We start from the raw sequence: 13214 nt of genomic DNA on the forward strand, positions 1-13214 counted from the left end.
CTCCACACAGCTCCACATAACTGCATAATCACGGCATATATGAGTTCGCCACACATTTGTCCTTGTGTGACCAATAGTTTGCTCTTTTTAATCTCTAAAATGACATTTACACTTATGGAATCAATTCTTCTGGAATCAAGTTGTAAAACGTTTATTTGGATTTACAATTTTCACTCAGAAACTGCTAGTAAATTTCACAAATAATTACGAAGAAATGGCAATAACACATTGAATTAAATGTAGGGCATAGGGGTATGCGATATTGACAAAAAATACATGATTTTTTTTCTGATAAGTATAAAGTGGCACCCCATCCCTGTACTAGTAAGTGATTAATTGAATCATTCATTTAAACGATTCATTCAAAACAGTTGATTCATTAAGAAACGAAGCAAATGATGGGGTGCTTCTTATTTCTTATTTGTGCATCCTCGTTTCCTTTCCTCACGTCCTTAGCTCCACCCGCCTAGGATGTGAGGGAAGGATACACCTGTGCATTCTCGCTCATGACTCCTCAGGAAGCTTCCTTGCTCCTCATTCCTCACCTCCTCATGGTGCAATTAGAGAATGGAGATGTCCTTCAAGGTGGCTGAGTTCGATCGGTTTCTGGATCATGATTGGGTGCTTCTGACCACATTACTGCAACAACCCGGTCCTGCAGATTTGCATTATACAACATTAGGAAGATTAGACCCTTCCTATCTGAGCTGACCACACAACTCTTGGTCCAAGCTCTTGTTCTCTCCAGACTGGACTACTGTAATGCTCTTCTAGCAGGCCTTCCGGCATGCACTATCAAACCCTTGCAACTGATCCAGAATGCAGCGGCGAGGGTGATCTTTAACGAGCCGAAGAGAGCGCACGTCACGCCTCTCTTCATCAGACTCCACTGGCTACCAATAGCCGCTCGCATCAAATTCAAGGCACTGGTACTCGCCTTCAAAGCAACCACTGGCTCTGCACCAATTTACCTTAACTCGCTTGTTCAGACATACACACCCTCCAGGAGTTTGCGTTCTACCAGTGAACGACGCCTTGTGGTGCCATACCAGAGAGGCATGAAATCACTGTCACGGATCTTTTCCTGGACTGCCCCCACCTGGTGGAATGACCTGCCTATCTCAATTCGAGCAGCCGAGTCTGTAGCCATTTTCAAAAAACATCTAAAGACGCATCTCTTCCAGCAGCACCTGACCAATCAAGAATAGCACTTAACATTCTATTCATTTTTCTGTCTGTCTAATTTATTTAAAAAAAAAAATCCTGTGTGTTCTGTGTTAGATTAACTGAGACTTGTTACAGCACTTGCATACTGTAGCCTCTGACTGTTGTAGTTGCTTCTATTGCTCTCATTTGTAAGTCGCTTTGGATAAAAGCGTCTGCTAAATGACTAAATATAAATGTAAAATGTAAATGGATCACAGGCTGGATGACGTAGGAGCTAGGAAATTGAGTATTGAGCAGTGAGAAGCACCCATTGTCTTCATGAATGGGTCATTAGTCATGATTGAATCATTGATTCAAATGATTCATTTAAAAACATACTTGAGTCATTCAGGTATGAAAGATGTTGCTCTGAGACGCACAACAGTTCTGCTCTGGCCATGGTACGGCCGCGAAGATCCGCGACTATTACGCAGGAATGAGAACGTAGTTCCTAGCCATATAGGTGTAGAAAAATCACAAATTTTCATTTTCAGTTGGTCTTAGCACACGATGTAACTGTAGAAGAGTCAAGTTTTAAATAGGAAAAATATTGAAAGTGTCTTTGGTCATTTTTTGAACGAGATGCTAATGGACTGATCAGAATCAATGATGTATGCTAAGCTATGCTAAAAGTGCTACCGCCAGATACAAAGATCGGCTGAATGGATTCAAAAACGGTAAAACTCAACTATTTAACTCTAGGAGACTTGTAAAATGAGCCTATTTTCAAAAAAAGTGGAGTGTTCCTTTAAAGCTTTGATGCATGCGTATTGACAAACGCAGAAGCGCAGAGGATAGAGCTAAACAAAACACCGGTCATGAATCTAAAACAATAATTTTTAAAGAGAAATGGCGGAGGATTTCGATATAAGAGAGAGGAGGGGCTTGAGTTTGTTGTCCAGCACTATCCGCGTGTACATTGCGTCAGGGGTTACTCTTTTAGCGCAAGACGACTTGCGTACCGCTGACTGCCGGAAGCTAGTTATTTTAGTCTATAAAGTTTTAAATATGGATTTTTTCTTACACAAACACATCGCTTCGCTTCAGAAGGCCTTTATTAACAATCGGAGTTATAAAAAAGGCGTTATAAAAATCAGAGTTATAAAATGGCAAGTAGCACTTTGAATTACCATGACATTATGTAGATAGATTGAAAAGATTGAAATAGTATAGAAATAGTATTTTCTTGTAAAACCTACCCCTAAAATTCTGTTTTATTTCAAACTTAAAGGACATTAGCCTTTCTATCTGCGCTCGCTTTTCTGGATTTTGTTGTAGCATGACTTGAGTCGTCTAGTCTGTAACAAATTTACTGCAGTGTGAACGTGCTTTGATTTGGTAGATCTTGAGCCATGTTTGTTCATGTGAGAGTTAAGAGTACAGGCGGTTTTCTGTGTGTTTTTTCTCTCTGTTGAGTGATCAATCTCATCATGCTCTCCAGCGCTGCAAGCAACTTCAGTAAAACATGCAGGTGCCTGCCTTCCTGAACACAGATGACATAGAAATGTATTTCCATACTGCAGCAAATGTTTTTTCGTCTCAGAAAAGTGTTCAGTTGTTTTAACTGCAGGTTTGTGACTGGGGTTTATCAGTAGAATTAGTGAACAGCAGTCCGAGTGAGAGAGATAGAGAGGTAATCAATACTCCTCTTTCTTGTAGATACAGACCACAAAAAGAAAAAGGAGAAGAAAGCCTTACAGCCACAATGCTGAGGGTTGTTGTTTTTATTTGCCCTTCTGAATCACTTATTTAAAGGCTTTCGCTGATAGATATAATTAGATTTAGAGGTCGGCCAATAATGTTTTTTTTTTTTTTTTTTAAGAAACCAACATTGATGTCTAGAGGTTACAGATTACTTAAATTGAATTAAACGGTGCAAAATGGCGCCAAAAGTAACAAAAATTGCCCATTTAAAATGTGTGCAGTGATTGTTTTTTGTTGTTGGCAAATCTCATGAAAACTTGTCCAGGTCTTACCCAAAATCAAATGAAAAGTATAACGATTATATATTTCATAAAGCAACTGTCCATTTTAGGACCCTTATTTTTTTACCTTTCAATTAAGCACATTTCACTTTTTTAATTCTACTCATGACTGTAATGCATTTACATTTATTCACTTACGTGACTTACAAATGAGGAATATAGCAAGTGATTGATATAAACTATCAAGTAATGCATACAGATGTTTAAATTTTTTTGTGCTTTTGAAATTGCTATTATTCTCAAAGGTAATAATTAAACTTTTTTTTTGCTGTAATACAATAAATATGTAATAACATCAAATATTTTTTTTTAAAATTAAAATATGAACAAATATGCATTATAACAAACAATACCATGATGTAAAAATAATATATTATTGTTTTACATCATACTAATGAGAATAAATACATTTTGGGGGGCTAAATGTGCTTAAACTAATGTCTTAATGATGCTTTTTTCTTTTGCATTTTGCATCATTTCTTTTGATTTGGGGGTGAATATGACCTGGACATCCCGACAGGCTCTCTGCATCTGGTGTTGGTGGATGTGCCCAGTTAAAGAGAACAGGGTCATGATGAGGGTGTGATGTGGATTGTGGCATCATCTGTGCAGTTAGCCAATCAGAGAGACAAGAGAGAGGAACTATTACAGTGACGTCACCTGCAAGGCTTCCCTCTGTGTTTGTCTGTCTTAAAGGAACACGCCACTTTTTTTTGAAAATAGGCTCATTTTCCAACTCCCCTAGTGTTAAACAGTTGAGTTTAACCGTTTTAGAATCCATTCAGCCGATCTCTGGGTCTGGCGGTAGCACTTTTAGCATAGCTTAGCATAGATCATTGAATCTGATTAGACCGTTAGCATCTCGCTCAAAAAATGACCAAAGACTTTCGTTATTTTTCCTATTTAAAACTTGACTCTTCTGTAGTTACATCGTGTACTAAGGCCGACGGAAAATTAAAAGTTGCGATTTTCTAGGCCGATATGGCTAGGAACTATACTCTCATTCCTGCGTAATAATCAAGGAACTTTTCTGCCATACCATGAGTACAGCGGCGTAATGATCATACACAGCGCCTGAAAATAGGCTAACTTCCGTTAACATAACCGAGACAACCTTGAAAATATCGAAACTCTTTGGTCATTTTTGAGCGAGATGCTAACGGTCTAATCAGATTCAATTTTCCTATTTTCCTATTATAGCCTATTTTCAAAAATTGTGGCGTGTTCCTTTAACCAGGCCCATTCAGCGACAAAACAACTCATTTATTTTCAGTGACTTGCGGTGACATAAACTTGGACGACTTCCAGCAAGTTCAGAGACATTTAACTTGATGCAAATGCTGAAAGACTTGATGGAGAAGGTATTTGCATTTGCAGTACATGCAGCATCATTGTGTGTTTTGTGTGAGCAGGCGTTCATGTTTGCAATGTCTCTCCTGGCGTTCTCCATGGCGCTGTTTGCTCTCTGAAGGTCACTAATGTCATGAATGCTGGTTCTAATCCCTGCAGTCGTGCGACGGGTCGCACAAGTTCAGTCCACATTCCGCCTGTGTCACTGACACCACAGCTGAGCTCTGCTTACACACCACACACACTCACAGCGTGTTGTCTTCAAGTGTTGCAGTCAAAAGCTTATCTTAAAAACTGAGTCTTATTGGTTTGCAGAACAAATATAAATTGTGCCCATGAATTTCTAAAGTAGGCCTAAACCGTCGGTCTAAACCAAATTTTCAGGTTCCGAAATAATCAAATGTAAAATATCACTTCATAATCTTCAGTGTGTAAAAATAGATTAACCCTTATTAAAGTTATACAATCAAGAGCCGTGGGTGATTTTCTTTTTTTCCCCCTGTCTTTTGTCTCGTCTTTTCTGAGAAAACGCTTCCCTGCCATTGACGAGATTTTTCCGTGTTTTCACTGTTATACGCTAGGGGCCCTTATTACACATCTCCTGAACGAGTGCAGAATCTCCTGATCAAAACACAGGTGAAGAAAAGGCAGGAACGAGCAAGCTGTTTATAAGCAGATGAATATGTAAAATAACACGATCATCAACATTAAACGGCATATAAATCAAAACTGCCTAAAGTTATTGAATGAAATGTTGCGCTATATATAAACCCAGGACGAGCTATAGGACTGTGAAGCTTTGGGGATGTTGAAGGACTCGATCTGTGTTATGATCATCGTTCTGAATCCCATCTGTATGTAAAGCCGGGTGCACACTGTGTGATTATAACAGTCCTTTATGATTGTTGCTTGTCAGACTGTACGAACATGATCCCCGCTGTAAGCCATGTCACACTGTAAGATCTCAGCTGTCATTAATGTCAGACTGTACGATAGTCAAGGCGCGCTAAAAACGGACAAGCAAGAAAACTCGACCGGAGTTTTATATCATCAGTCAATGACGCATTTGGTGACCGTGAGCTGCATACACACGGGATTGAAATGGTGGCTACAAAGAAATCTCTAGCACTCATTTTGGTCATAGTTTGTCTTGAAACATAAAGACAATTTGACGGTCGTCGTAGGAGAATTCACACTGCAGGATTGTGCGCCAAATCTTCTGACACTGCCAGAATTTTGTCTGAGTTCAAATTTGATCGCAACGGTCATTAATCGGCTGCCGGTGAACATGTCAAACTAACGATACAAGACTTCAGATTTTAGCCTAGGATCAGAGGAATCTTTTAGGATTTGCAAACTTTGTCTCAGACGGCCAAATCGTGGCCAAAATCGTAGTGTGCACGCGGCTTAAGTTAGTTGCGATTTTCTCTGCTTTTTTCTCAAAATGTTGCTTTTTTTAATTAAAAAAAAGAACGCATGAAGCTAGAATAAAACAGAGAGTCTGTTCTTTCTTTTGATATATTGCATGTTCAGATATTCACACAAGATATTCTGTGGGCCATGAAAATTTGCAAAAACGTTGGCGGTGACTGGCAAATTTCATGTTTACGTTCACTTAGGCCCACACGGAATCTGTGTGCGCAGATTTCCGCAGATTGCTGTGCCTGTCATTTAAGAAATATACACAATCGCATGCATGATTGTGAGGGGTAGTTGGCTGCGATTATTGATGTGACTTTAAAACATCACGCTCTCGCTAAAAAAAAAAGTCTCAAATAAAATTGACCGCAGAGGATTTAAGGAAATGTCACTTTTCTATAAAAATTACTTATTTATAGCTATTAAAAATCATTAATTTATTTACTTCAGTAGGTATTTATTTATTTTGCTCCATTGTTGAATGATATTAAATTGTTTATTTAATGATTTGTGTACAATACAATTGATAAAGTAATATTTTCTCCATCTTTTAGTGGATGTACTATAAGAGAGAGAGAGCTTTGTTTAAAAAAACAAGTTGCTCTATTTGTATTTGTATTGTAAACCTTAAATAAAAGTTAAGAAGTGAATATTTTATCTGTAATGTTTTCAGTTCCAATATTCTTAGATTTTTTAACACATTTAAAACCATTCCACATAATTCCAGATGAATTAAAAAAATTCAGCGCAGAAATCAAAAAAAAAATTCCACAGATTCTGTGTGGCCCATAACGACTATCTTTACGATGATCCTCAACAAGACAGGCATTTTGACATCATTTTGTGTGAATATTCGCGCTCTGTGAGACGCGTGGGCACGCGTTCATAATGGCGGCATATACGGCAATGCCGATATATCTGCGACAGGCTCATATCGGCCGATAAAATCGGCAGACCGATAAATCAGTCGGGCTCTAGTTTAGAGTGACCGGATTCTTGATCGAACCACTTCAGATGCGGGGAAAAGAGGTTATGCTGAAATGTATATTATGAGAAAATGTAATTATTTTTTTGAGCCTGGATGCATTTAAATAATTTGTATTAGACTCCAAAACAAAATTATGAACCTTTTTAAAAGAGGCACTTTATTTTTTATTTTGTTTTGGTGTGTGTGTGTGTGTGTAATTCCGGCTACTCTCAAAGGTAATTAAACATTTATTTTTTACTGCAATACAGTAAAGGTAGTAAAATATACATGTTCAATTCATAAAATTCTCTTTTGCATATAAAATGTTATCTTTTTTCATTGCAGTACATTTTATAGCTAAAATGTGCTTAATTGTTATGAAACTAATGTCTTTATGCAAAATGCAAAATAAAATAAGATAATTTTTTTCCTTTTTGATTTGGGGTGAAAATGACCCAAACACATTTTTGACACGTTTTTAATGAGCTCCATCCCAACGGGCTCTTATATATTTAAGAAATAAAATTAGAAATTATGCAAAACATGATTTCATATGAATTTATTTAGATTTTGGTGTGAAATATGTCCCAGATTTGTTCTTGACAGGTGAGATTGGCCCAATAAGGCCAGCTCAGCTCTTGTTTTGCCATGTTACCCGTGTGTTCCCAGATCTGGAAAGTTCCCAGTAGGAATTCGACCCTGTGCACATGCGGTCAGTCGCTCAGAGTCCATGCGCCGATGTCATCTGCCGTCTCATGTGACCCAGTGTAGCGCTCATGCGCCAGCCATAGTGGGAAGGTTTATCCAGTATTATGTAACAGTTAATGACTCTGTTTATTTTAGCCAGCGAGTGTCGCAGATGTCTCAGCCTCGGCGGTTTAACAGCGTTCCCAGTGACATTCACAGCCCTGATACGCATCCCTGCAGATTACTCAGCAAAATGGTGTTAATATTACAGGAAACCTCTCAAAAATACAGCATTTTCGTCTCATTTGAATCTAATTTAAATATAAAAAATATGTATAAAGTATTTGGTTTCTTGCAAACTGCTTTTGTTTCTCTTTCAAAAGATGTTTTTCAGATTTGTTTCGTTCAAGTATCAACTTGGTCTGAGATGTTTCTAAAATTCATTATGAGAAAAAAAACAGGCCCAAATGAATCAATAGTTTTACAGTACTATAGAACTATAAAATGAATGAATAAAATCAATTTATGAGAAGTGTTTGAGTTTATATTATGTAGGCAAGATTAATTCACACACTTCACCTTTAAGGACGCATATAAACGTCACTGTCCTGATAGATGAGAATAGTGTGAGAGCTGCAGCGCGGCTCCATATAACATTACGACTCTAATCCGGTCGCTATTTGTGTCGGATCACTTCTGTTTGAGATATGATGTTTATTCCTTGGGAATTCCCACCCACTGATGAACTCTCTCAGTCATATTAGCATTAGATGATGATCATTTCATTTGTAGGCATTGATATTGACATTAATTTTCTTTTCTTTCCTCTTTGAAGTGCCTTGTTATTATATATTCATGATGTTTATGTATATTTTGTTTAATATTAAGCACAAAATGAAATCTTGAGGAAGTGTTACATGATGGTACAAAGCAATATTGATATGGTCCACCTTCACACTAAAGGTATTTAACGCTTAAAGGAACAATTTTTTTGAAAATAGTCTCCCCTAGAGTTAAACGTTTGAGTTTTACCGTTTTCGAATCCATTCATCCGATCTCTGGGTCTGGCGGTAGCACTTTTAGCATAGCTTAGCATAGATCATTGAATCTGATTAGACCGTTAGCATCTCGCTCAAAAAAAAGAGTTTCGATATTTTTCCTATTTAAAACTTGACTCTTCTGTAGTTACATCGTCTACTAAGACCGACGGATAATTAAAAGTTGCGATTTTCTAGACCGATATGATTAAGAACCATACTCTCATTCCTGCGTAATAAGCAATAACTTTGCTGCCGTTCCATGAGTGCAGCGGCGTAATGATATTACGCAGCGCCTGAAAATAGGCTAACTTCAGTCAACATAACCAACGTGACACCCTGCTTGCACAGAGAATGTGCTGGGGACTGTTCTCAGACTACAGAAGAGTCAAGTTTTAAATAAGAAAAATATCGAAAGTCGTTGGTAATTTGAGTGAGATGCTAACGGTCTAATCAGATTCATTGATCTATGCTAAGCTATGCTAATAGTGCTACCGCCAGACCCAGAGATCGGCTGAATGTATTAGAAAATGGTAAAACTCAACTGTTTAACTCCAGGGGAGTTAATGAGCCTATTTTAAAAAAAAGTTAAATGTTCCTTTAATTTCTAGAACTCATTACTAAAACCTTCTGCTTTAAAATAATATAATAAAATCTTATGTTTACTATAGTTAAAGTATATAATGTACTATTTTTTAATATAATGTAAATGTAGAATGTATTTGTGATCAACAGTTATTAGAAATATGACAAAGTGTTTTCTTACTACCACAGTTTGCTATGGGAGAATACTATACTGGAATCTGAAATAAAACTGAGATTTTAGCAAAAACACATAAGCAGTGAGCGTGAAAAGAGTCAATTGAGTTTTTAACACACTGAAGCACAAATTGTTCAGTGTCCTATAAAGTTTATTTGCTTTGTTCTGAACAAGCAATCCAATTGTAATGCAACACTGAGATTGTAAGAGTTTCGTGTAGCCTGTCGTGATTTGTTTTTGTTGTGTGTGCTCAGTTTTCATTGTGCAAGGAACATTGATTCTCCATCAATCTCTGAAGTGTACAGCGATGTACAGTGGGACATCAGTGACACACAGACTACCACAGATCTCATGTTCATCTGATCGATTCTAAACACTGAATCAGCACATCTCCGAACACGCGCCCAGTCTCATATTTATGATTCATGTCAGATGCAGCAGGAAATCGAAGGACACTGAAGAACTTCTTTTAACTTGCAGCATTTCAAAACGCTCATGGTTTGAGCTCATGAACGCTCATGAACCAGCAATTAAAAGAAGATTTGACATTTTCTAAAAATGAGCTGTCGTTAGGGTGCTGTGGGTGGTTGCTAGGGTGTTATGTAGTCGTTAGGGTGTTGTGGGTGGTTTCTGGGGTGTTATGTGGTCTTTAGTGTGTTGTGGGTGGTTACTGGGGTGTTATGTTGTTGTTGTTGTTAGGGTGCTGTGTGTGGTTTCTGGGGTGTTATGTTGTTGTTAGGGTGCTGTGTGTGGTTTCTGGGGTGTTATGTGGTTTTTAGTGTGTTGTGGGTAGTTGTTAGGGTGTTATGCGGTCGTTAGGGTGCTGTGTGTGGTTTCTGGGGTATTATGTGGTCTTTAGTGTGTTGTGGGTGGTTACTGGGGTGTTATGTTGTTGTTGTTGTTGTTGTTGTTGTTGTTGTTAGGGTGCTGTGTGTGGTTTCTGGGGTGTTATGTTGTTGTTAGGGTGCTGTGTGTGGTTTCTGGGGTGTTATGTGGTTTTTAGTGTGTTGTGGGTAGTTGTTAGGGTGTTATGCGGTCGTTAGGGTGCTGTGTGTGGTTTCTGGGGTGTTATGTGGTCTTTAGTGTGTTGTGGGTAGGTGCTAGGGTGTTATGCGGTCATAAGGGTGATGTGGGTAGTTGCTAGGGTGTTATGTGGTCTTTAGTGTGTTGTGGGTAGTTGCTAGGGTGTTATGTGGTCTTTAGTGTGTTGTCGGTAGTTGCTAGGGTGTTATGCGGTCGTTAGGGTGTTGTGAGTGGTTACTGGGGTGTTATGTTGTTGTTAGGGTGCTGTGGGTTGTTTCTGGGGTGTTATGTGGTTGCTAGGGTGTTATGTGGTCGTAAGTGTGTTGTGGGTGGTTGCCGGGGAGTTGTGAGGTCGTAAATGTGTTGTGGGTGGTTGCTGGGGTGTTGCTATGTGGTCGTTAGGGTGCTGTGTGTGGTTTTTGGGGTGTTATGTGGTCGTTAGGGTGCTGTGGGTAGTTGCTAGGGTGTTATGTGGTCTTTAGTGTGTTGTGGGTGGTTGCTGAGGTGTTGCTATGTGGTCGTTAGGATGCTGTGGGTGGTTTCTGGGGTTTTATGTGGTTGCTAGGGTGTTATGTGTTCGTTAGGGTGCTATGGATAGTTGTTAGGGTGTTATGTGGTCGTTAATGTGTTGTGGGTGGTTGCTGGGGTGTTATGTTGTTGTTAGGGTGCTGTGAGTGGTTGCTGGGGTGTTATGTGGCCATTAGGGTGCTCTGGTGGTTGCTGGAGTGTTGCTATGTGGCCATTAGGGTGCTCTGGTGGTTGCTGGGGTGTTGCTATGTGGTTGTTAGGGTGCAGTGTGTGGTTGCCAGGGTGTTATGTTGTTTTTATGGAGCTGTGGGTAATTGCTGGGGTGTTGCTATGTGGTCGTTAGGGTGCTGTTAGTGGTCGCCAGGGTGTAATGTGGTCTTTAGGGTGCTGTGGGTTGTTGCTATGGTGTTATGTGGTCGTTAGGGTGCTGTGAGTGGTTGCTGGGGTGTCATGTGGTCGTTAGGGTGCTGTGGGTGGTTGCCAGGGAGGGTGTTTAATTTCATTTACTCTGAACCAAAGTCCTAAGTACCAAACCTGAACTTACCTCAAACTTTAACACTATTCCTTCAGGACATGCAAATCTAGTTTACATTCATATAAAGCACAGTCACATGTCTTAAGAATATTCAGCTGTGTGAATGACATGGCCATCAGCCTGTAAAGTGTAAGTGTTTATATGTAAATCCTCCTGATCCCGTCTGAAGGGCCACAGGTGTCTGTTCACCTCAGTCAGCCAACAAACACAGACCGCTGTCATCTGGGTTTATTCAACTCAAAACACTAGCTCTTCTTTTTGCTTCAGTTGTCAGCCTGAAATCAAACTTCATCAGAACATGTAACAAAAAAGTTTGTCTTGATAATCTATTTTTACAAACTTGTTTTTCAACCATCTTCATAGAGACACTTTCATCATCCAATTAATGAATTTTTGCACATTTAATATCTCGTTTCATGCTGAAATTCATCACATTACAGAGGTGAAATCGTTTATGGACCCTGTGCAGTTTTTCTGCATGTAAAAAGCAGGAATGAGTCGGTGGTCAGAAAGTTGATCTTCAGCGCCACCTTCTGCTTATTTATAAAAGATACTTTGACTCCCACATGCTGGGCCTGATTCATGAAACACAAGTTACATTCTGGGTAAATTGTTTTTATATTGTTGTCTTTAATTCAAAATTGTTTCAGGTGTCATGAATGATTTACACAGAAGTTACACAAAGGAAATTATTAGATATAACAGTCATTGATCTGATGCGTTTATGCAGTGTCACTTAATATTTATTTGCAGGTCCAGTAACCTGAAGTGAAGTGTTGACGGTTAAAGCATGTTAATTTCTATAGTGTGTGTAAATATCATATATATATATACATACATACATACATAAATACATGCATACATAAATACACTCACCTAAAGGATTATTAGGAACACATACTAATACTGTGTTCGACCCCCTTTCGCCTTCAGAACTGCCTTAATTCTACATGGCATTGATTCAACAAGGTGCTGAAAGCATTCTTTAGAAATGTTGGCCCATATTGATAGGATAGCATCTTGCAGTTGATGGAGATTTGTGGGATGCACATCCAGGGCACGAAGCTCCCGTTCCACCACATCCCAAAGATGCTCTATTGGGTTGAGATCTGGTGACTGTGAGGGCCAATTTAGTTCAGTGAACAGTGAACCTCGGTTGTAACGAGTGGTTATTTCAGTCAAAGTTGCTCTTCTATCAGCTTGAATCAGTCGGCCCATTCTCCTCTGACCTCTAGCATCAACAAGGCATTTTGGCCCACAGGACTGCTGCATACTGGATGTTTTTCCCTTTTCATACCATTCTTTGTAAACCCTAGAAATGGTTGTGCGTGAAAATCCCAGTAACTGAGCAGATTGTGAAATACTCAGACCGGCCCATCTGGCACCAACAACCATGCCACGCTCAAAATTGCTTAAAATCACCTTTCTTTCCCATTCTGACATTCAGTTTGGAGTTCAGGAGATTGTCTTGACCAGGACCACACCCCTAAATGCATTGAAGCAACTGCCATGTGATTGGTTGATTAGAATATTGCATTAATGAGAAATTGAACAGGTGTTCCTAATAATCCTTTAGGTAAGTGTACACATACATACATGCATACATACATGTCATGCATTCATACATACATACATACATACATACATACATACATACATACATACATACATACATACATACATTCATACATACATACATGCATGCATGCATGCATGC

At 38.9% G+C, this 13214-nt stretch overlaps 1 protein-coding gene across 1 annotated transcript in view; it reads left to right on the plus strand.

Annotated features, from left to right (window-relative positions):
• Positions 1-13214, plus strand: part of znrf2b (zinc and ring finger 2b) — a 78387-nt gene that overhangs the window by 61129 nt on the left and 4044 nt on the right. The gene's annotated exons all lie outside the window — the stretch shown is intronic.

Source organism: Gobio gobio (genome assembly GCF_949357685.1).
Source record: "Gobio gobio genome assembly, chromosome: 15".
NCBI lineage: Eukaryota > Metazoa > Chordata > Actinopteri > Cypriniformes > Gobionidae > Gobio > Gobio gobio.